Raw genomic sequence first — 26,596 nt, 5'->3', positions numbered from 1 at the left:
GCTACTGATGTTGAACATTTTTTCATGTAGACATAATCTTTAATGATAATATTCCTAATATCTTACAAACATTCTTTGTTTTACTGTTTACAACAGAACACAGGTAATGTCTTCAAACTGAATGAGTGATGGCACTGATGCTTAAAAATTGCTGCTTTCTGTATGCCTAATGATTTCCATTTTTGTTTTAATTATATTAAAATTTCTTCATAATAATGATATGTACTACCATAATTCCCACTTACTTTGATAAGAATAGACAGAATATAATAAAATACTTAAATAATCACACAAATGCACTGGTATCTGTGACTAAGAAAATGATGCTGCCAAGGCTGCTAGTTGGCAGCTAGTGCTACCATGTAAAAGCAGGAATTGTTCTGAATCCAAAGGATAATTAAGGGTGGGGTGTGTGTGTGTGTGTGTGTGTGTCTCCGAAGTTTCATAACATAATACCCAAAATGTCCAGATTTCAATTGAAAATTACTAGTCATATTAGGAAAGAGGAAGATCTCAAACTGAATGAAAAAAGATGCCCAAACTGAGATGACAGAGATAGTGGAATTATTTGACAAAGATTTTAAATCAGCCATGATAAAAATGCTTTAATGAGCAATTATAAAATGCTTCAAACAAAAAAATAGAAAACCTCAGCAAAGAAATAAAAGGCCTAAATGATCTAACATTTGTGTCATCAGAGCCCAGAAGGAGAGAAGAAGGGTGAGGTGGAAAAAGGACCTGAAGAAACAATAGTGGAAAACTCCCCAAATTTGGTAATAGACATAAACCTACAGATTTAGGAAGTTGAGCAAAGCTCAATTAGAATAAACGTAAAGAAACCATGCCAAACACATGATAATTAAACTTCTGAAAACTAAAGACAAAGATAACCATCTTCAAAGTAGTCAAGAAAAACATGACAGGTTAACTATCAGGGTTAAAACAGTATGAGTAATAGCAGATTTCTCATCAGAAATCTTTTAGAGGCTAAAAGAAAAAAACACAAAATTTATTAAGAGCTAAAAAAATGAACTATATACCTAGAATCTTATACTCAATGAAAATATCCCTCAAGAAATGAAGGGGAAATCAAGACATTCTCTGATAAATGGAAACCAAGTATTTGTTAGAAGATCTACTCTAAAAGAGTTGCTGGATTCTCTAAACAAAGAAAACAATACAGGAAAAAAACCTTAGAACTTCAAGAAGGAAGAAAGAACCCAATCAATAAGCAAAAATATAGATGAATAAAATAGGCTTTCCTTTTCTCGAGTTTTCCAAATTATGCTTGACAGCTAAAGCAAAAATTATAATACTGACAGATATGGTTCTAAATGTATGTAGAAGAAATATTTAAGACCCTTACATTATAAATGGGGGAGGGTAAAGAGATACAAAGAGGGGTAAAGTTTCCATAAGTGCCTCAAACTGGTTAAATGACAACACTAGGACACTGCAATAACTTATGTACATATAATGTAATACTTAGAACAACCATTAAAAAAACTATAAAAAGAGATACACTAAAAAAATCCTACAGATGAATCAAAATATAACTCTAAAACTGTTCAAGTAAAAACAGAGAAATAAAAAGCAGAGACAGCAGAAAACCAAAAAAGAAAATGCCATATTTTAAGTTCTAAAATATCAGTAATTATACTGAATGTCAACGGTGTAAATACACCAATTAAAAGAGACTGGCTGAGTGGATTAAAAACTATGACCCAATTATATTCTGTCTACAAGAAACTCACCTCAAATATAATGATATAGGTATGTTGAAAGTAAAAAGGTGGAAAATATATATATATATATATATATAATATAAACAATCAAAGGAAAGCAGGGTGGCTGTATTATTATCAAATAGATTTCAGAGCAAAGAAGATTCCTGGAGACACAGAGGGGTATTATATAATGATAACAGTCAATCTACCAAGAAGATGTAACAATTCTAATTGTATCTACATCAAACAACGAGAGTAGCAGAAATAGATAGAACTGAAAGAAAAAATAGATAAATCCAAAATTATAGTTGGAGATGTTAACTCTCCTCAACAACTGATACAACAAAAAGAAGAGCAAAGAGATAGAAAATAAGTAAGGATAGAGAATTCAACATCATCGACCAACAGGATCTAATAAACACTCTACCCAACAATACACATTCTTTTCAAGTGTCCACTGAACATATACATAGATAGGCTATAAAAATCAGTAACAGAAAAACCTCTAAACACAGGGAAACTAAATGACACACTACTAAACAATTCATGGATCAAAGAGGAAGTCTCGAGGAAAATTTAAAAATACACTGAACTAAACAGAAATGAAAATACAACATATCGAAATTTGTGAGACACAGCTAAAGCACTGCTGAGAGGGAAATGCGTACCCTTATCTGTATATTATACATGCAAATGCATACATTAGAAAAGACAAAAAATCTCAAATCATTAATCTAAGCTCCTACACCTCAAGAACCTAGAAAAAGAAAAAATCCAAAGCAAACAGAAGGAATAATAAAGAACAGAAATCAATGAAATTGAAAAGAAAAATAAAGAAAAATCAATGAAACAAGGAGCTGGTTCTTTGAAAAGATTAACAGCATTGACAAAACTTTAGTACAACTGACAAGAAAAGAAAGAAGACACAAATTACCAATATTAGGAATGAAACAGGGACTATCACCACCAACTCTGAAGACATCAGGATAATAAGGGAATATGATAACTCTACACTCATAAATTTTGACAACTTAGATGAAATGGAATAAATTCCTAAAAAAGAAACACAGACTATTACAACTCACCCAATATAAAATGATAATTTGAATACTCTATAACTATTAAGAAAATTGAATTTGTAATTTAACAACTACCCCAAAATAAGTCTCTAGGCCCAGATGGAAAATCCTACCAACCTTTCAAAGAAAAAAATCTTCCACAAATCAGAAGAGAGAAAACTTCCCAATTCATTTTAGGAAATTAGCTTTATACCTATACCAAAACAAAAAACAGTCGCCCCCCAAAAACAGTACAAGCAAATATCCCTCATAAATACAGACATAAAAATCCTTAACAATATACTAGCAAATAGAATTCTGCAATATAGAAAAGGAATGAACACCAGGGGGGTTTATTCCACAGACACAAGGCTGATTCAGTATTCAAAAGTCAATAATGTAATTCACCATATTAATGGGCTACAGCTTAGAAGAAAAATCACAGGGTCATATCAAAAGATCTAGAGAAATAGAAATAGAGGGGAAACTTCCTCAACTTAATAAAGCTTCAACAAAAACACTATAGCATTAGCTGAGGAACTTTTGTTTATTATGGTGAAAAACTGAATGCTTTCCTCCTAAGACTGGAAACAAGGCAAGAATATCTGATCTCGCCATTCTTACTCAACATAGTACTAGAAGCTGAAGCCAGAGCATTAAGGTGAAAAAAGGAAGTAAAAGGCATACAGATTAGAAAGAGATAAAACTGTCCCTATTTGTAGATGACATGATTGTCTATGTAGATAATCACAAGAAACATACAAAAAAAGCCCTTTTAGAATGAATGAGTTCAACATGGTCACTGGATATAAGATAAATATACAAAAATCAACTATACTTCTATGCACTAGCAATGAATACACAGACACCAAAATTTAACAGGAGAATCTCATCCTTTACAATCACTCAAAAAATACATATATCAAAGACTTGTATACTGAAAAATATAAAATACTGATGAAAGAAATGAAAGAAGATTTAAATAAATGTAGAGAGATATTCAAAGACTAGAAGACTGAACAGAGTAAAGGTATCATTTCTCCACAAACTGATATATAGGTTTAACATAATTCTTATAACACTGTAGCAAGACTTTTTGCAGATATAGACTGTGCTATTCTAAAATTTATAGAGAAAGACAAAAGAACTAAAACAGCTAAAACAATTTTGAAAAAGAAAAATAAGTAGGAGAAATCAGTCTACCCAATTTCAAGACTATCATACAGCTACAGGAATCAAAACTGTGTGGAGGTACATCAGCATCATGGCAGTGATTGCCTTTTTCTCTCCCCTTTGACTTAAAACTAAGTGGACATCCATAACCGAAAAAAGGCACCTCTGCACAGGATAACAGCACACCTGAGAGATCCATCCATCAGTGTATCTGAAATTGGGCTTATTACACCATGGAGAAGGCAGTGGAATAAGGGAAATGGCAGTGCAGCAGACAGCAGCAGAGAAGGCACTGGTTGTTCCTGCAGTGAGCTAGCACCTTTTTGGCAGAGGAGGTGGAAGGTAAAGGCAATGAGGAGGGGTCTACCTGGCCGCTCATTTTGCAGCTAGAGGAACCAGCTGCTCTCTCTGATAAAAGACAGCAGTGGCTGTGTGTGGAGAGGGAGGGAATAGAAAGAAAGAAAAGTAGGCAGATGAAGAGAACTGAAGGAAAGTTTCTTCTGCCTGCCCCAGAAGGCAAGAGGACTACCCACAAAACACTGTGACAGCACTCCACCCACCCCCCCACTTGAGGATACTCTTACTAGGTCATGGGCACACCCTAAGACTCAACTGCTATATATACATCTCCCCCTATGCTTGTTTTTTGTTTTTAATGTGCATGATGCGAACGTTAGCTGCAAGTCAGCTCCATTAAGAGAAACCAAAAATTTCTGTTAGGGTCCTAATTACCAACCCGTTGAACTGTTAAAATCAAAGTAAATAAAGTAAACAAAACCTTCCTTAAATAAGAAATAAGAAAGGTGTTTCCTACTTCAAATGTGGCAGCAGAAGCACTTTTCATCAAACACCATGAAAAATCATGGTAAAATGGTATCACAGAATACGTCAATTTTGCAGCAGCTGAACCCAAAGATACGTTAAAGTGCAATCTAACTGATAACTTAAAATAGCTGTAATGAAAAAATTCAATGAGCTATAAGAAAACTCAGAAAGAGGGGCGCGTGGGTGGCTCGGTCGGTTAAGCGTCTGCCTCTGGCTCAGGTCATGATCCCAGGGTCCTGGGACGGAGCCCCTGCATCAGGCTCCCTGCTGAGCAGGGAGCCTGCTTCTTCCTCTCCCTCTGTCTGTGCTCTCTCTCTGTCAAATAAATAAATAAAAAACACCTTAAAAAAAAAATAAAGTACTCTTAAACACTGGAAACAGAACAGATCATATGGAAAAAGAGACTTAGCAAGCTTGACAACAGAAATATAGAAATAACTCAGGTGGAAGAGGAAAGAAAACAAAAATTTTTTAAAAGTGAAGAAACTGTATGACAACTATCTGAATCCACCAGAAAAGCTACCATAAGAATAATGGGTATACCAGAAGGAGAAAAGAGGGAGAAAGGAGCAGAGAATACATTAAAAAAATAATAGCTGTTAATAATCAAAAACCAACATAATATTCCTCATTTAAAGAATAAAGGAGAAAAATCTCAATATCAATAGATGCAAAAAAAGTAGTTGATAAAACTCAATGACAGTTTGTGATTAAAAATCTCTTTTCAGGGGTGCCTGGGTGGCTCAGTTGTTGGGCGTCTGCCATTGGCTCAGGTCATGATTCCAGGGTCCTGGGATCAAGTCCCACATCGGGCTCCCTGCTCGGTGGGAAACCTGCTTCTCCCTCCCCCACTCCCCCTGCTTGTGTTCCTGCTCTCCCTATCTCTCTCTCTGTCAAATAAATAAATAAAATCTTAAAAAAAAAAAGTCTCTTTTCGAAGGGAAAAATAGAAGGGAATATCATTATTCTGATGAGGGTACCAAAAAATCTCTAGTAAACTTTATACGTATTGGTGAACTATTAAAGATTTTCCCCTTGAGATTGTAAATGAAACAAGGATGCCTAATAATTCTATTTTTTAAGCAACATTTTACTGGAAGTCATACCTGGTGCAATAAATAAGAAAAATAAAATATCTGAAGATATGAGAAGACATAAAATGGTCTTTCCTGGCAGTATGACTGTATATATACAAAATGTAAAATCTATACATTATCTATCAGAATTGATACATGAATTTATCCAGGTTACTGGATAGGTCAATATCCAAAACCAATTTTATTTCTATATTCCAGCAACCAATCAATAAAATAAAATCTTAAAAAGATTAAAAAATTAAAATAAAAACCAAAAAATAATAGTTGAGAACCTCCCAAACCCAGAGAAGGAACTGGATATACAAGTCCTTGAAGCTAATACAACACTTATCATCTCAACACAAAAAGACCTTGTCCAAGACTATTACATTAAAACTGTCAAAAGTCAATGATGAAGAATTTTAAAGATAGCCAGGGAGAAAAAGACAGTAATTACAAAGTTATCTCCACTTGGTTATCAGCAGATTTCCCAGCAGAAACTATGGGCCAGGAGATCATGTAATGACATATTCAAAATATTGAAAGATGAAAATTGCCAGCCAGGAACACTACTCTATGTGGCAAAGTTATCCTTCAGATATGAAGGAGAAATAAAGGCTCACTCATAAACAAAAGCTGAGGTTGTTCACCACCACTAGACCTGCCTTACAAGAAATGTGGGAAGGAACTCTTGAAGCTGAAAGGAAAGTACACAAAATTAAGGTGACAGTCAAAATTATAATACTGTAACTCTTTTTTAGAACAGTATATTAAGCTCTTAACTATAGCATAAAAATTAAAAGAACATTAAAAACAACAATAACTACTAAAACTTGGTAACAAAATCACAGCATAAAAAGAATTAACTTGTGATATTAAAAATATCAAAGGGGAAGAGTAAAAGGAAGAAACCTTTAAAGGTAAATGAAGATAAATTGCTATCAGCAGAGAGGACTAATTTATCTATGAGACGTTATATGCAAACCGCAAAGTAAAACTTTAGGGCAGAAACAGGAAACAAGGAGTGGACTGAGCAAATCACCATGGAAACAAAACAACCAGAAGGCACAGAAAAAAATGGCAGAGGAAATCTTTACATATTAAGGAAGAAACTGACAACAGTACAATAACTGTAGGGGACTTCAATACCCTGCTATTAGCAATAAATAGATTGGTTTAAACCACACTTCAGAACAAAAGAACTTAACAGACATATACAGAACATGCAACCAACAGCAAAATACACATTCTTCGTAAGTACACATAGACTCCAGGACAAATCAGGATAGGCAACAAAACAAATCACAGCAAAAAAATTTTTTTTCCAAATCACAGCAAATTTAAGAAGACTGATATCATGTCAATTTTCTTCTGTGACCCCAACGGTATGAAACTATAAATCAACAAGAAGTTAGTGGGAAGAACACACTTTAAACAACCACTGGGTCAAGAAACAAATCAAAAGGGAAATAAAAACTTATCTTAAATGAAAATGAAAACAACCTATCAAATATTGTAGGATAAAGCAAAAAGCAGTTTGGGGAGGAAAATTTATAACAATAAATGCATATATTAAGAAATTAAAAAGAACTCAAATAAACAATCTGAAATTAACACCTCAAGAAACTAGAAAAAGAAGAGCAAATTAAGTCCAAAGTTAGTTCAAAGGAAGGGAATACTAAGAGAAATAAATGAAATAAAGACCAGAAAAACAATAGAAAGGATCAATAAAACTAAAACCTGGTTCTTCAAAAAATAAACAAAACAAAATTGACAAACCTTTAGCTTTACTAAGAAAAAAGAGAGGACTTAGATAAGTAAATTAGAAATGAAAGAGGAGACATTACAACTGGTACTATAAAAACACGGAATCTTATGAATCTATGAACAATTTTTATGCCAACAAATTACATAACCCAGAAGAAATGGATACATGTCTAGAAACATATAACTTGCTAAGACTGAATCAGGAAGAAATAGAAAATCTGAATAGACCAATAACAGGTAAACAGATTGAATGAGTAATCAAAAAACTCCCAACACAGACAACTCCAGGACAAGATAGCTTCACTGGAGAATTCTACCAAACATTCAAAGAATGAACACCAATGCTTCTCAAACTTCCAACATATCCAGGAGGAGGAAACACTTCCACACTCATTCTATGAAGCCAGTGCTACCAAAAACAGATAAGGACACCACAAGAAAACTATAGACCAATGTCCTTGATGAAAAATAGATATAAAAATTCTCAACAAAATATTAGCAAACTGAATTCACAAACACATTAAAAGGATTATACACCATGACTAAGTGGGATTTATTCCTGGGATGAAAGGATGGTTCAATATACACAGATCATTAATGTAATACACACATCAATAAATGAAAGATAAAAATCACATGATCATCTCAACAGATGCAGAAAAAGCAAAATACAACATCCTTTCATGACAAAACTTTTTAAAAATATTTTATTTATTTATTTGTTGGGGGGAAGGGGGAAACGCACAAGCAGGGGGAGAATTGGAAGAGGGAGAAGCAGACTCCCTGCTTAGCAAGAAGCCTGATGTGGGACTCGATCCCTGGGATTATGACCTGAGCTGAAGGCAGACGTTTAAGTGACTGAGCCACCCAGGCGTCCCTCTTGACAAAAACTCTTAACAGACTGGGTATGGAAGGTAACATACTTCAACATAATAAGGGCCATATACAATAAACCTACAGCTATCAATGGAGAAAAACTGTGTTTCCCCTAAGATCAGGAACAAGGCAAAGATGCCCACTCAGACCACTCCTATTCAATATAGTACTCCAAGTCTTAGCGAGAGCAATTAGGCAAGACAAAGAAATAAAAGGCATCCAAATCAGAAAGGAAGAAGTCATTATTTGCTGATGATATATAGAAAATCCCAAAGAATCAGTCAAAAAACTGTTGGAATTCATCAACAATTTCAGTAAAGAAGCAGTATACAAAATCAATATACAGAAATCAATTGCATTCTTTTACACTAATGATAAAGAATCTGAAAAAGAAATAAGGAAAACCAACCCATTCATGATAGCATCAAAACAATAAAATACTGATAAATTTAAGCAAGGAAGTGACAATAGACAATAATATCATGCTATAATTATGTAATGTGATAAATACTACATCAGCAATCATATTACAATATATAAATGTATCAAAGTAACACGGTGTATACCTTAAACTTACACAATGTCATACATCAAATTTATCCAATAAAAAAGCAATCAAGTTAAAAAAAAAAAGACCGTATGGTGAGGGATAAATACATAGATCTATAGAACAGAACAGAAAGCTCATGAATAGACCCAAAGAAATATGCCCAAGTAATTTTTGACAAAGGCACACAAGTAATTTAATACAGTAAAGATAGCCTTCTGGGCAAAAGGTGCTGGTGCAGTTAAACATCCATAGGCAAAAATATGAACCTCAATCTGTCACACACCTTATATAAAAATTTACTCAAAATGGATCATGAATTTGAATATAAGACATAAAATTCTTAGGGAAAAAAAAAAACACAGAAAACCTACAGGATCTAAGGCTGGGCAAAGAGTTCTTGGACTTAAAACCGAAGGCATGATCCATAAAAAGAAAAACTTATAAACTTAACTTCCATAAAAATTAAAAACTTTAGATTTGTTTAAGACTGTGTTAAGAGGATGAAAAGACAAGCTGCAGACTGGCAGAAAATATCTGCAAATATTATCCAATGACTTCTACTCAAAATATACAAAGAACTCTTGAAATTCAACAATAACCCAATTAAAAAATGGTTGAGAGGTCTGAACAGACGCCTTACCAAAGAAGATACACAGATGGCAAATAAGTATCTGAAAAGATGCTCAACAATCATACTGTCACTAGAAAATTACAAAGTAGAATAGCAATGAGATACCACTATGCACCTAGAGTGGCTAAAACCCCCCAAAATTGACTACCAAATATTGAGAAGGATGTGGAGCCACAAGAATTCTCATTCACTGCTGGTAAGAATGCGATATGGTACAGCCAGTGTGGGAGACAGTTTGGCAGTTTCTTACAAAGCTAAACATAGTCTTACCATAACTGTACACCTACATTAAGTTGAAAAGTTATGACCACACAAAAACCAGCACAGGTTTATAGCAGATTTATTCATAATTATGGAAAACTGGAAGCAACTAAGAATCCCTTCAGGAGGTAAATGGATGAACAAAAGTGGTACATTCATACAATGGAACATTATTTAGCAATAAAAAGAAATGAGCTATCAAAACATGAAAAAACATCTAAAGAACCTTAAAAGGCCTATTGCTAAGTGAGAGGAATCAGTCTGAAAAGGCTAAACACAGATAAACAGTGCAGGGGATCAGAGGGGAAGGGAGGGAAAACAGAATGGAAAAAAATCAGAGAGGGAGGCAAACCATGAGAGACTCTTAACTATAGGAAATGAACTGAGGGCTGCTGGAAGGGACGTAGATGGGGGGATAGGGTAACTGGCTGATAGGCATTAAGGAGGGCATGTGGTGTGATGAGCACTGAGTGTTATATGCAACTGATGAATTACTGAACTCTACATCTGAAACTCATGATGTACTAATTGAATTTAAATTAAAAAAGGTACACACTGTATGGTTCCAACTCACATGACATTTTGGAAAAGGCACATCTACAGAGATAGTAAAAAGATCAGTGGTTGCTCAGGCGGAGGAAAGAGGAAAGAGAGGGATGAATAGGTGAAGCACAGGAAATGTTTAGGATACTGAAACTATCCCATATGTTATGGTGGATATGTGGTTTTATGCATTTGTCAAAACTCGCAGAACTCTAAAACACACAAAAAAATGAATCTTAATATAAGCTACAGACTACTGTCAATAATAACTTATCAATATTGGTTCATTAATTGTAACAAATATACCACACTAATGCAAGATGTTAATAATAGGGGAAACTATGAGAGTGAGGTGGGATGGGGTGGGGCAGGTATAGGGAACTCCAGGTATTATCTGCTCAATTATTCTGCAAATCTAAAACTATACTAAAAACTCAAGTCCATTAATCACTAAAAATAAAAAAAAGACAAGTTGAAGACTGGGAGAAAATACTTGTGAATATTATTCAACAAAGTGCTAGTATCTAAAATATATTTAAAAAACTCTAATAATTCAATAAAGAACCAAACAATCCAAATGGGCAAAAGACATGAAAGACATCTTACTGAAGAGGATATACAGAAGGCAAATAAGCATATGAAAAGATGTTCAACAGAATTAAAACCACAGTTAGCTATCACTACATACCTATCAGAATGGCTAAAATTTTAAAAAGTGACATCATCAAAGGCTGGCAAGATACGGAGAAACCTAACCACTCATACATTGCTGATAAGAATATAAAATGGTACAACCACTGTGAAAATAGTTCGGCAGTTTTTATAAAAAAAAACTAAACATGCAGCTACCACACTAACCAGCAATTACACTCTTGGGGATTTATCGCAGAGATATGACAATTTATGTTAATCAAAAACCTGTATATGAATCTTTATAGCAGCTATCTTCATAACATTCTGAACTTGGAAACAACACAGATGTCACTCAGTGGGTGAATGGTTAAACTAAAGTACTCCATCCATACCATGGAATACTACTTGGCAATAAAAAGGGACAAATTTGATTCATGCAACAACCTGGATCAATCTCCAGAGAATTAATGCTAAATGAAAAAAGCAGATCTCAAAAGGTTACAGAATTATATGATCGCATTTACATAACATTCTTGAAATAAGAATATTAAATGGAGAACATATTAATGATTGGCAGGGGCTAGGGAGAAAGTGTGGGCAGGAAGACAGTATGATATAAAAAGGTAACATGAGGGATCCTTATGGTGATGGAAACCTTCTATATAGACTGTACCAACGGCAATATCCTGGCTGTGATATTGTACTATACTTTTGTAATATGTTACCATTAGAGAACCTTTGAAGGGTATATAGGATCTCCATTATTTCTAACAACTACATGCGAATCTACAATTATCTCAAAATAAAAAGTTTAATTAAAAAGAATAAAACTTGGCTGTTCCTCAAAACCCCGAGTTAACCAATTCCTTTTCTGAACCACCTCAGCATGTTACTCAGTACTGATAATACAGTATTACTACATTTTTATGTTCTATTTTGTTGTTCTCCCTTATTAAACTGGGAGCTCCAAGAGAATGTCTTAAAGGCAAGATATGTTGTGTTCATCTACACATTCCTAGCATCAAACACAGAATAACACTCTCTAGGTGTTTTATAAATGTTTGTTGAATAAAACAGATGTGACAGAAGTAATCAAGAAGGCAATTCAATTACTAAATTGTATTTATATTTAATTTACTATTTGTAAAGTTCTTTTTAAAAAAGGATTTTATTTATTTATTTGAGAGAGAGAGAGAGAGAGCAAGCACAAGTAGGGGGAGCAGCAGAGGAGAGGGAGAAACAGGGTCCCCACTGAGCAGGGAGCCCAATGCAGGGCTCGGTCCCAGGACCCTGAAATCATGACCTGAGCTGAAGGCAGACGCTTACCCAACTGAGCCACCCAGGTGCCCCTGTAAAATTCTTATTTACTGGCTCATCAATAATAAAATCATCTCTTCAGTGATTATTAAAGATTGCTTGCTGCCTTTCCCAACTCCTTTAGTAATACCACCAGATAACAATAATTTGGAGTGGATAAAAGTATGTGTTTCATGGAGTATTACTCAGCCATCAAAAAGAACAAAATCTTGCCATTTGCAATGACATGGATAGAACTAGAGGGTATTATGCTAAGCAAAATAAGTCAGTCAGAGAAAGACAAATACCGTATTATTTTACTCAGATGTGGAATTTAAGAAACAAAACAGATGAACATAGGGGAAGGGAAGGAAAAATAAAAGATGAAAACAGAAAGGGAGGCAAACCCTTATAAGAGACTCTTAACTACAGGAAACAAACTGAGGATTGCTACAGGGGAGGTTGGGGGGATGGGGTAACTGGGTGATGGGCATTAAGGAGGGCTCTTGGAGTAATGAGCACTGGGTATTGTATGCAACTGATGAATCACTAAATTCTACCTCTGAAACTAATAATACAGTAAATATTAATTAAATTGAATTAAAAAAAATTTTTGGTTATGTGTTTCTGCCTTTTCTCCTGCAAAGAGACACAGTTTCATTTAGCTAAATGGAATGCTATCTACCATAATCACTTTACAAAGAAATAGAAGGAGCCTATAAACTTTTGACAATGCCTCAGGTGCTTATTTTCTGAAGTTGTAAGAAAGCTTAAGGTAGTACATTCATATGGGTAGGAACTTTTTTCTTAATTGAACTGAAAAAAAATATTAAGTCATAAACACAAGCTCAAATTATAGTCAATTAAAAATGGAAATAAGATTGGATAAGATTTCAGCAGTCATAAGAGATGGATACAATAATTAGAGCTGAACAAAAAAATAAATATGGATCACAAAAATGTAATCTAGAAATGTAAAAAATAATAACAATATATATTCCACATTATGACTAATTAACAGATCTAAAAAGAAGTGAGGATATATATAATAGGAGGCAATGCATAGAGAGGGAATGCCAAAATCTTTTCCAACATTTTTCACACAACTTGCCAACATTCTATACTAGTTTAACATATCAGATCTAAAAATGCCATCTGAAACAATTCTTAGTCTCAGAGTGAAACAGTCCAAGACTGTAATGCCTTTTTATAGAAACCTTCATTTGATACCTTTTCTTTCAAATTAGATGTTAGGAGTAAAATCTGTCTTATTTAAAACTTTACCAGTACTTCTGAAACATCTAGTCAAATATTTAATTTAGGAACCATCTCATCAATTGGAGTCATCAATACACTTTGAGATTTAATTAAAGACAAAAAGTTTAAATAGTCTCTCATGACTTGAAGCAGAATAAAAGCTGATGGGGAAAACATAAAATCTTTTTGTCAGTATAGAACCCTTGGTACTTCTTTCTTGAGTGTTTTGTTGTTGTTCAGACTACCATTAGAGTAACACTTTTAGTCTGTCTCTGCCCTGCATTCTCATTTCTCCCTAAGGCACTTTACACCTATTTCCTTAGAACCTTCTTATGAAGTGGGGACTGTTATTATCAGGTAGCATGTTCAAGGTGCTATAATTTAAAGCCCATGTTCTCATTCAATATGTTCTATGCTTCCCTACCATTCATTGCTTGGCTGTCCAAGATCTTACAAATAGTACAGTAGGAGGAAGCAGTACTCAAAATCAGTAGTTTCCATATTTGCTCAACACCACATCCATTTGAAATCTCTATTCTTTACATTCTACAATTTACTTAAGTGTGGTCAGTAGAAGCATCATGAGGCACATGTTAAAAAGGCAAACTTCTGGGTCATCACCCTATTCCTACTGAGTCAGACTGAAGGTGGGCCCAAGAATTAAGTGTTTTTAAGTAATAATCCACGGTGATTCATATACATACCAAAGCTTGAGAATCATAGCATCACATCTTGCACCTTGTTGGAAATATAACTTTTTAGAGTGTAAAAAGGAATGGATTCAGAGACTGAGAATTCTTGTTTTGCTACTTACTGCCATGTGACCTGGGGCAGGCAATTTAACCTTCCTGACTTAAAAATCAATCAATCAATCAATCAATCAGTTTACTTTCTTACAAGGTTGATATCAGATTCTAAATGAAATCATGAGTGCCAAGAAACTACATACTGGCAAATAGCTCTATTAGAATAACTGAATATAAGAGGCTAAAAAAGAGCTTTAGAAACATAGTCGAAGTCAACACCCTTTTAACTTTTTAAATGAAAATAACTGTTTTCCTGTTCATAGAAAATTGCACATTCACCATAAAAATTTCATAAAAAGGCAAATAAAGTGAGAGCACTGGACAATTGTATTATTTATAAATGCTGATATACTTTTATTCATGCTTTTAAAATTTTTAATATTCTTACTTTCTTTTCATTTTCTTACATAAGAGTAATGGTCTGAAGAATCTTAAATAATAGTGATGATGGCAGATACCCTATGTTAGTCCAGATTTTAATGAGAATGTCTCTAATAGTTCACCTTTAGTCATGATAGGTGTGTGTGTGTGTATATAAAAATATAGTACTTGCTGTATTTAAGATGTGACCTTACATATATATATATATATATATATTTTAATTAGTCAATGTCTCTGGCATTTAGTGAGATGATCACATGGCTTTTCTCCTCCAGTACAGGGATATGGTAAAATATCCCTAAAATATCTTAGTCATAGTATATTATACTTTTAACATTCTGGTGGGTTCTAGCTCCTAATGTTTTCTTAGGAATTTTTCTGGTATGTCCATATGTAAAACTGGGTTATAGTTTTACTGAGGAATATCTTTCTATGAATTAGGCTATTTTTAAAAATATTTTATTTATTTATTTATTTATTTGACAGAGAGAGAGAGAGAGAGAGAGCACAAGTAGGGGGAACAGCAGACAGGGAGAGGGAGAAGCAGGCTCCCCGCTGAGCAGGGAGCCCAATGCAGGGCTTGATCCCAGGACCCTAGGATCATGACCTGAGCCAAAGGCAGACACTTAATGACTGAACCACCCATGTGCCCCTATGCTGGTTTTTAAAAGAGAAAAAAGATACTTTCTTTTAAGTTTTGAAACAGTTTTAAATGGCACAAACCATCTGTTCCTTGAAGGTTTGAAAGGTTTCACTTGTGAAAACATTTTGCCCTGACACTTCAACAAGAACCAAAAGAATAAGGAAAACTGTCCTTAATTTATAATTTAGATTTTATATGTTTTCCTGCATTTATTTTGCTAATTTACAATTGCATAAAAATAAACTGCCCATTTTATCAAGATACCTACTCATAATTATTTTGAATTCTTCCATGTCTGTAGTTAAAACCCCTTTCCTAATATTTTGCAGGAGAGGTTTTTCACATTTTTATTACAGATCATGGAAAGGATACCAATAACCAACTACCATCAGTTATAGTATACTCACACAATTTAATTGTCATAATAAGTTTATGAGGTAGGAATTATTATCTCAATTTTACTAACCTCTAGTTGAGTTACTTTCTCAGGGTGACATAATTAGTAAGTGGCTAAGTTAACCTAGTCTTAGTGTATCTAGCTCCAAAGCCCATGTTCTCTCAGACAAAATGCCTTTCACTAAGAAGGTACTTTTGAAATCCTTACTGGCAGAGGACTTGATTAAATTGAACAGAGCTGGATGTATCTCTCAAGGTGGTTTAACTTTCTCCACTTTCTGCAACAGAAAGTTTAATCAAAGATTTTAAAAAACTGATTTCAAATATCAGTTGAGATCATTTTTTTTCATTCTTGAGGAAGGAAATATACTTAGTCATACAGATCTTCCTCGATGTATGATGGGGTTACAACCCAATAAACCCATGGTAAGCTGAAAACATCCTGAGTCGAAAATGAATTCAATACACCTAGTCTACTGTGCTCAGAACACTTACATTAGCCTACAGTTGGGTGAAATCATCTAACACAAAGCCCATTTTATAATACAGTCCTGGATATCTCATGTAACTGAACAGTACACTGAAAGTGACAACCAGAACGATTCTAAGTGTGTTGGTGAATTTACCCTTGTGATTGTGTGACCAGTTGGGAGCTGTAACTGCTGCTACTGCCCAGCATCATCAGAGTATCTTACCGCAGATTGCTAGCCTGGGAAAAGATCAAAACTCAGAACGTGAAGTACGGTTTCTACTGAATGAGGATCGCTTTTCACATCATTAAGTTAAACCAAGGTAAGTCATGGCCTGTTCGTGTATTCGTAACTGAGAAGGAAGAGGAAGATAATACAATAGATCCTAGACTTTCAGTTCATTTTTCCTCAGGAATTCAGTCTTTTCTACACCAGCTATGAAATTGGGTAGGCTTTAGTATTCCACTTTGGTGAATGATCATTTTCTTTAAGGAGAGTAGGGATAAAATAGTTGCAAGCAGTACAATTCCGCCTTTAAAAGAAATTACGCCCAAGGTTATTATTCAGAAGCAACCAAAAAAATATTTACAGGCAGCCCTGAGAATCCCACATGACAGGGAACAAAGAAATGCAACACATCCATGTGATATTTAAGTAGTAGGTAGATGCTTTATTTTCCCTGCTATTAAGTAGCAACACTATTTTTTTTAATATGTGAAGAAAATACTGTTTTTAATGTAAGAAAAATTCCTTTAAAAATTTCCAAGAAAACCCTATCTTAATACCTCATTCAAAGTACCAATGAAATGAAGTATTAACTCACTAGTCTTTATTTTCATATTTTGTTCACTACATTCTAAGAATCATGCTGGCAACATTCCTTGTTTATTAACCATATATATTAAGAAAATAGTCAGCTTTAACAAATATCTAATTACCTCAGATATTGCTTAAGAAGTAAATTTTAAGACCCTAACAAAGAATACAACTCTAAGTAAATTATTCATGTCAAACCATTTTGCCTCACTCAAAACAACACTAATATGTTAGTGCTTGCTTCCCTCTAATTCAAGAATGACTCAATTTTCTAGCAGAGAGAAATTATTTATATATTTGGGTTGACTCCACATTGCTCCTACTAATAAAAGCCCGTGACTGTTAATGAGAAATAGCCAGTTCCTGGCAATGTCTTTGGTTTTCCATGAGTGTGGTCGTTCGGACCAAAGGATCAAAAATGAGCCTACCCTCTTAAAAAAACTGTTTGAATTATTCTCCCTCAAAGTACCCTTGTGCGTTCTCAAACATAAATTTATTTGGCACATGTAGGAATAGCACACTGCTCTATCTGATCTTTCTGTCTTTGTTTACCACGAGTTTTAACATTTAACCTTTGGGAAGAGCTCAGAGCATTCTATAAACGTAGAAGGTAGTATGGTAGAATAAAAAATAACCACAAGACCTGGGTATGAATCCTAGCTTTGCCACCTAATAGCTACTTGGTTTTGGAGCTACATTGTTTATATTCAGATTCATCACGTATGACTTTGGCAAGTAACTTAACCTCTCTGTTTTCAATTTCCTCATCAGTAAAATGATGATCAAGTGCTCACCTCTGACAAAGACTCTCTCCTTAACCTAACTCCAGTGCTCTCTAGGCCTCAAACTTGGTGTCTATCCTTGTCAAGTCTACGTCACCCAGTTGCAGCAAGAATCTTACTAAGTCACTCTAGATACCAAATTCTTTATCCTTCACTCTTCATCTAATCATTTTGGTCTTCCTTTAGTAAGAATCCTGTCAAGTCAGTTTAACCAGAATCCTCCCTCACCCCTGATGTTGCCTTTTAGTACTTTTTCATCCACTGACCCCTACCCTTCTCCTTGGCTATAAATCCTTATTTGTTTGTTCCTGTACTCAGAATTGAGCCTAGTTCTCCCCTGAGATCTCTTTTCCTCTACTTCAGTAGTTCCTGAATAAAATGTGCTTTTGCCACTTTAATTACTGTCCAGCTCTGATTCTAATTCTCATAGGGCTGTTGTGAAGATTAAATGAGTCAATACATGTTAAATGCTTAAAAGAGTGTTTGACCCATAGAAATATTCAATACTAGCTTTTGATAATATGATTATTCTTCATCTACTATTTGCAGGTGCTTTGCATTACTTTTGACAAGCCACTATATAATATTCCATGTACCATGTTATTTTCCCATGGACATTTATTAGATCATTTCAGTTTTTACTACATAATACTGTAAATGTAAGTTCATTTCTAGCTACCTCTCTTATTACTTTCTTAGGAAAAAGTTATGGAAAGGGTGTTACTAGGTCAAAAGGTATGAATGATTTTAACACTCTTGGTAGAATTACCAAATTACTTACCAATTTATACTCTAGGAACAGAATGAGTATTCATCTCTACATCCTTGATAACAATAAGCATCATCACTTCTTTGATTAAATATTTTACTTTGCATTTATTTTGGTATCAGTGAAGTAGAACATTTTCCATATGTTTATTAGCCATGTTTAATTACTCTATAAAATTATTTGTTTATATCCTTTTCCAATTAAAATATCAGTTAAGGGGCGCCTGGGTGGCTCAGTTATTAAGCGCCTGCCTTTGGCTCGGGTCATGATCCCAGGGTCCTGGGATCAAGCCCCGCATCAGGCTCCCTGCTCAGAAGGAAGCCTGCTTCTCCCTCTCCCACTCCCCCTGCCTGTGTTCCCTCTCTCGCTGTGTCTCTCTCTGTCAAATAAATAAATAAAATCTAAAAAATAAAATAAAATATCAGTTAAAATTGATTTGTGTTGTGGTAGATTACAGTTTAAAAATATTCACCACCTCCCCACCACCAATACCGTTCTCTCATGATTCTTACTCCACTGATGTTGTGTTTAATAATTTGCTTTGGCTTCAGAATGAGCAGACTTCCTTCGGGCCTGGACATATGACTTTCTGTTTAAGAGGAGGTTAGCAGATATGAAGCAAGCAGAGGCTTACATTGTGTATATGCAATAGGAATTGTTTCTGCTAGTACCATGTGAAGAGTTTTCCTTGGGGGTACTACTCCCTCTTTGGTTGGGGCCCCAAAATGAAACACATAAAACAGAAGACTCAAACCAAACCTGCATGGAAAAGCCAAAAGCCCAGCAGAACAATGACCTAAGACAGTGCTGTCCACCTGAATCCAGCCTAGTTCCTCCAATTCCCAGCTGACCCACAGACACATAATTGAGAATAAATTACTGCTGTTTTAAGTTACTGAGTTTTGGGGTGACTTATTATGTAGCAATAGCTAGTTAGTAAACTTATTGTATTATACTATAAAACTCTGAAGGAAATAGATTCATATATAATCTACTAATCAAGAAAAAAGCTAGAATTCATATCCAATGATACATCTGCCTGCTCATTTTTTCTTTTTCTGCTGAGAATACCTAGACACAATTTTCATTGATGTTTATACTTTCCACAAATGTTCTCATGTAAAATTACACATAATAAATTGATATGAAAGTTAAAAATTCTGTTTGCAAGCAACTGTCTTTAAATTCCTTTCCAACTAGATAAAATTGTTCCATAAGTTGAATTCATAATGTTCAACTTCTTATTTTAAACATCACAGGGCCTCTTTCCCAGTTTCTAAGCAATAAACAGATTATTTTTAAACTTTAAACTTTGTACATGAGTGCTTCAAAGCAATATAATTTATATAGAAATGCTAACACACTACATGGATCAGTTGTATGAGCAATTAAGAAAAACAAAGGTGACTACAGAAAAGACAACAAAAATGGTATCTGGGTATAAGGATATGCGTTTTGGTTTTTTTTTTTAAGATGACCAAGAAGATACAAAGGAAATTTAATTTATTCAAAACTATAATTAATATTTTAAAGCAATTTAAGATGAAATATAAATGGGATTGTTGGTTTATATTTATTAAACCATTTAAAATTAGTATAATACCAAGTAGATAAAAGCTTGAGAAATATTTGTAAAAGTCAAATAATCAGAAGCAAACAATATCTCACATTTGATTTTAGCATCAGCAGATAAACCAATATTGACAATGAATTTTTTTAAAACCTATTTCTTGTCTGCGTTAGGCTAGAGAAATTACAGCAGAATATACCAATTACAAAAGGGTTAAAGATTTGAGCTACTTTTAATAGTATGCCAAAAGTGAAAGCATTTATCCACATGAGTTGTTTTTAAAATTTTTGTGTGTTTTAAAAAAGGTTAATGAAACAAAAGTTTCCCTAGAGAATTAAAAATTATTAGTGTTTCTATTATAATATAACAAGGCTAAAATTTGGAAATTCTGGCACAGCAGCCTATTATTCAGGGTAGAAACAGAGTTACATACTGGCCATACCCCAGAGAGGAAGCTCTTCAGGACTATGTGTGCTCACTCAAAACAATGGAATGACTATTTGCACTGAAGGCACTGCACTACTGCTGAGGAATCCTCATTAGGGGGCACAACACCCCTTCCAGAATGTTAAACAAGAAGGGATCTAGAAGGGCTCAGGGCACTGGAAAACAACAAAGCAAACAAACATAAATGAACTCAGATTTTAAGTGAGCAGAGAATATCTCTTATTTTCTAAGTATTTTTAAAAGTCTAATAGCAGATGCTTGTTAGCAAATGCTAATAAAAGTTTAAAGCAAAACATTAAGTATTTTTAAAATAAGCTTTTTTCTATAGATTTAGAGAACAGCAAAGAGCAAAACCCGCTGAGAATTTATGAATATTTTAGAATGCTGGAAACTATACGTGAAAAACAGAAAATCTAACGAAGTGCTCTCTTTCTCCATCAACGGGTCAGAAATAACACAATGGCTTTTTTTATTATTGTACCTCCCACAGGCTTTTTCTTGCCAAAGCCAAGAAACCTCAAGGACACACAAAAAACATTCAAAACACTTTCCTGTCTCCTCCAATCCTAATTCCAACAAAAAACTTGTAGGAGTTGGCTTCAAACTTAGGCTTGTAATGAAATGTGAATTCTTAAAATATGGAGATTGGCTGCTAAATTCTTTTGTGTCTAAAATTAATGATGGAAAGTAAAATATACTGAAATATTTAAAATGTGCCTCCTTCTTACTATAACAAGCAAGGGCTAGCTGAAATACTATAATTAGTCTCCCTAAAATGGGTCTAAACCCCTCCCTTGCCATTAAAAAAATGATTCTAGGTACAGAGGTAACCCTTGTGCTTCCATTTTTACAAATCATGCAGCATAGACATAACCTTTGAAACAACCTCGAAAATGCCCCCAATAATGCAGTTACTATGGTAACTCTTATAGGCTAGTTCTCTGAAAAGACTCAGATTCCTGAATCTGAACAAGGTTACCTCACCATCTTCTACACTTTCCCCTTCTCATAAAATTTATCCTTTATCATAACACTTACAAATCCAATAGAAAAATATCTACCCCATTAACCATACAAACCCTATTTTTTCGGCTCAAAGATTATTTTTTTTTAAGGTAGTGAAGGCAGTTTTTTTTTTATAAACTTTTTTTCTTTTTAAGATTTATTTATTTGACAGAGAGAGACACAGCGAGGGCGGGAACACAAACAGGGGGAGTGGGAGAGGGAGAAGGAGGCTTCCTTCTGAGCAGGGAGCCCGATGTGGGGCTCGATCCCAGGACCCTGAGATCATGACCTGAGCTGAAGGCAGACAATGAATGACCAACCAGGTGCCCTCAAGGATTATTTTTTAAAGTGTACATTTTCTGGTACCTTTTCTCTTGGAACACTGTCCAACAAAACAACAGAAATCAAATTCTACTTTTGACCATCACTCAACTGTCCCCGAGTTGTCTTTTTAATTTTTTCCCGTTATAGGCTTTTTGGAAAGAAAAAAACAATTTGTGATATATTTACTATGTCAACAATACAAAGTGTTTTTTTTTAATTTTACAGATATGATTAAGATATATAACCAATGGTCCCTCTAAAAAATGCTTGCTTTTTAAAAATTTGACTGTGGGGGAGCCTGGGTGGCTCAGTCGTTAAGCATCTGCCTTCGGCTCAGGTCATGATCCCATGGTCCTGGGATCGAGCCCCGCATCGGGCTCCCTGCTCCTCGGGAAGCCTACTTCTCCCTCTCCCACTCTTGCTGCTTGTGTTCCCTCTCTCGCTGTGTCTTTCTCTGTCAAATAAATAAATAAAATCTTTAAAAAAAAAATTTGACTGTGGGACATGAATCAAATTTAGTGAGTAAACATCTGTGTTACATGAACAAAAAGCCAAACACATTCCTAACTGATACTTGTCCAGTACAACGCCCCCACCCAAGGGATCATAAGGGCTTCTCTTAAAAAAGATTTTCCATAAAGGAAGTCACACATATACCAGCTCTAGACACCAAAGAAAATTCTATTTAATGATAAATTCCATTTGTGTAGCAAGTTAGAGTTTATAAGGTGATTCCATGTACTTTATACCTTATTCAATCCTTAACAAGAAATTTGCGAAGTAAACAGAATATATACTATAATCTCCACTTTAAAGGGGCAGTTCTGTCTAGGGGGGTGGGGGTTGGAAGCCCCAGGCTGAAGATCAACAGAAGTGAGAAACAGAAACACTTGCACCACTCACAGCCTAGGGCAAAACACATAATGGAGTAACTGGAATTCTCCTTAACACAGGCAGTAAGATAGCTCACCTCTGGGAAGTCTCGACTGGGGGCTGGGTTAGGGACTTGTGCTATCTGTAGGCTATTACGGTACCCTGCTTATTTCTCTACCCACTATTTTAATGTCTTTTTTTTTTATTGTGGTCAAAAACACATAGCATAAAATTTATCATCTTAACCGCTTCTAAGCAAACAGTTCAGAAGCTTTAAGCATATACACAATTGCAATTGTTGTGCAACTGATTACTGCCTTTTTACCTATTCCCTTACTAGATCATAAATTTTTAAGAGCAAGAATGATACGTTGTCTGTTGCTTTTAGTGCCTAGCACAGCTGAGACATAGAATATTCACAGTAACTTACTGAATGCGTACTTATTCTGCCTGTCTATGCACCTGCCTACCCACTCATCTACCTACCTACCTCAGAATTGAGATGTTACCAAGGGTGTATATATATAAGTATGTTAATTTAAGTCAAAACTTTTTCTAATTTGGCTGCCTAGTTTTCCAGTTAGGGGATATGGCAGATATTCTCTATAAACTGGATGAGTGTAATCTGTAGTTCCAAGATTTAAAAGAAAAACACTTAATATCATAAGATAAAGCATTTTAACAAAAAATACTGCACTGGCAAATGTGTACTGAAATTAACAATATCTTGATTTTCCTAATTTGTTTCTTGAGCATGCTGAACTAAACAAGGAACATCTGAAATTAAACATCCTATAGTCCTACTCTACTCAAGCTTTGTGGTATACTCACTGTAAACAAAGAAGGTGAATGATTCTAGTGACTAACAAATCGTTTTTCATTTAGTTTATGTTTAATTCTTTATTCAGTTTATTTTTTAATTTTTTTTAAAGATTTTATTTATTTATTTAACAGAGAGAGAGAGACACGGCGAGAGAGGGAACAAAAGCAGGGGCAGAGGGAGAGGGAGAAGCAGGCCTCCCGTGCAGCAGGGAGCCCGATATGGGGCTCGATCCCAGTACCCTGGGATCATGACGTGAGCTTCGGCAAACGCTTAACAATTGAGCCACCAGGCACCCCTTCAGTTTATTTTCAACTCTTTGCTTTCGATAAGAAAACTTGATAGAACAATAAAAATAATTACTGGTGACGGACTAAAATGCAAATTGTTTTTAGTGTACAAGTGAGGATTTGTCTAAAAATTGACACTGCAACAATAAAACCTGCATTCTCACGTATATAGCTATTTAATAAGGTTTCTCAGAGTTTACTTATATAAAAACTGAAAAATGGAATAGAGTAATATAAATTTATCACAATAAGAAATGTTTATGTGATAATTATTAAAATTTATAATACATTTGTATATTTGTAATGTTACCTTGACCAGCTAAAAATAATAATCAGGGTAATGATAATTACAACACAGAAAGAAAAATCTCTTAGCATCTTCTACTAATAGATAATTAATAACTTAATTTCAATTTACACATATATGTATCAGACAAAAGTTATTAAAACATAAAATATATAACATTAAAGTTCAATGGAAAAGAGCTGTAAAATTTGACTGTTGCAGATTTGCTTCACTTTTTAAAAAGATTTTATTTATTCATTTATTTGAGAAACAGAGAGCAGGGTGGCGGAGGGGTGGGCAAGAAGAAGAGCAGAGGACGGACAAGCAGAGTCCATGCTGAGTGCAGAGCATGATGCTGGGGCTCAATCCTACAACCCTGAGGTCAGAACCTGAGCTGAAATCAAGAGTCAGACGCTCAACTGACTGAGCCATCCAGGTGCCCCCAGCTGCTTCATTTTTAAAAAAACAAATCATGGTGAGTATCACATGCTTTTATATTTAGATTACCTGGACACACTTAGTAGAAATAATTAGCAGTTTTGTTTTAAAATGTGAATATTTGGGCACCTGGGTGGCTCAGTCGGTTAAGCATCTGCCTTCCGCTCACGTCATGATCCCAGGGTCCTGCGATGGAGCCCCACATCCGGCTCCCTGCTCAGCGGAGAGCCTGCTTCTCCCTCTCCCTCTGCCTGCCACTCACCCTGCTTGTGCTCTCTCTGTCAAGTAAATTTTAAAAATCTTTAAAAATAAACAAATAAAATAAAATAAAATGTGAACATTTAAGGGGTGCCTGGGTGGCTCAGTTAGTTAAGTGTTAGACTCAGTTTTGGTTCAGGTCATGATCTCAGGGTCGTGAGACAGAACTTTGTCCAGCTCTGTGCTCAGTGAAGAGTCTGCTTGAGACTCACTCTCCCTTTGTCCTCCCTGACCCTGTCAAATAAATACATCTTTAAAAAAATAAAATGTGAATATTTAAAATACACTGTAAACTACATTTTTAAAAATTATTTAAGCTTAAGATGAAAAATTTCAGATGTAAACTTAGAAATGTCAGAGAATACAGTTTAAATAGTAGTTTAATAAAATAAAAATGATAAAATAATAATAGTTTTAAAAATTCTTTGAAGGAATACATGAGCAAAAAAAGTCTAATCACAATACTATCTAAACCATGCTTCCAGCTTTAGGATATTAAATGTGAAACCAGTGCAGATTTGAGGAATTCAGATTTTCAGCTTCATCCTGAATGGTATCAGTATAGTTAAAGATAAGTTATATCCTAAAATATTCAACCAAAAACACATGTTACCCACCATGGGAGAAAACTAAAGGGTTCTTAAGGCAGAAGGTACCATTATCAAATCAGTTGCCTGACTTACAAATTCTCTAGTAACAGCCTTGTGAATCATGATGCATGCCCAGACTAAAGAATAGCATTCCTTAGCAAAAGTTAAAGTTATGGGAGCTTTCAGGATGTGTTTCTTTCACTGAAGCACTTAGTTAAATTATATCATTTAATAAGAGTGCCTACATAGTGATGAAATTATTGGCTGCATTATCAATATTATTGTTAACTGCAGAATCTAAGGCAAAAAGTGGAAGTATGTTACAAAGTGTTCTACTGGACCAAATTGCAAGCCTCACAAAAAACCACTGTCCCAGTCTTTCAAGACCATCAGACATACTTTAGATAAGTAGCTAGGAGCTACTAGCTAAGGCTCCTAAAATACAGTGTTTCAATTAAAGAAAGTCACTGAAAAAAAATTTACTTAAGGATTAAAAAATAATTATAATAATTTCAATAAGTAACATTTCTTTACCACCCACAGATGAGGGTGCAGCCTCTAAGCTGTGGGCTGATATTGATTTAAATAGACAAAGATAGAATGCATTTTAAAGTAAAAGAAAGCAAGATCTTTGATTGACAGTTCTTGGAAAAAGGTTAAAAATTCAAAAGGACTGACTGCATGTGACTCAGAACCTAAAAGCTTTTTTCTCCTCCCAACAGAAGAGCAGTCTCAAGTAATAACTGGTTGCTATGGAGATAAGAAACTAGAGAGATCAGAGAACTCAATTTGCAGTTAAATGGGCTGGAAACAATCCTTACTACTTGGTGAAGGAAAGCGATTAAAAATATACATGATTGCCAGAGGGAATCTTTTTCACCTAGCATTTCCCAACCTCATTAATGAACAAGAAGTCTAAAAAAACAAATGAAAGCCCAAGGTGTCTAAGATTGAGCATA

General features: G+C 34.6%; 1 protein-coding gene across 1 annotated transcript in view; it reads right to left on the bottom strand.

The window, feature by feature from the left end:
- The window catches only part of XPR1 (xenotropic and polytropic retrovirus receptor 1), a 250,678-nt gene that overhangs the window by 29,446 nt on the left and 194,636 nt on the right, over positions 1-26,596 (bottom strand). The gene's annotated exons all lie outside the window — the stretch shown is intronic.

This window comes from Zalophus californianus, chromosome 10 (genome assembly GCF_009762305.2).
Source record: "Zalophus californianus isolate mZalCal1 chromosome 10, mZalCal1.pri.v2, whole genome shotgun sequence".
Classification (NCBI taxonomy): domain Eukaryota; kingdom Metazoa; phylum Chordata; class Mammalia; order Carnivora; family Otariidae; genus Zalophus; species Zalophus californianus.
The sequence above is the reverse complement of the archived record's forward strand: the minus strand, read 5'-3'. Positions and strand labels throughout refer to the sequence as shown.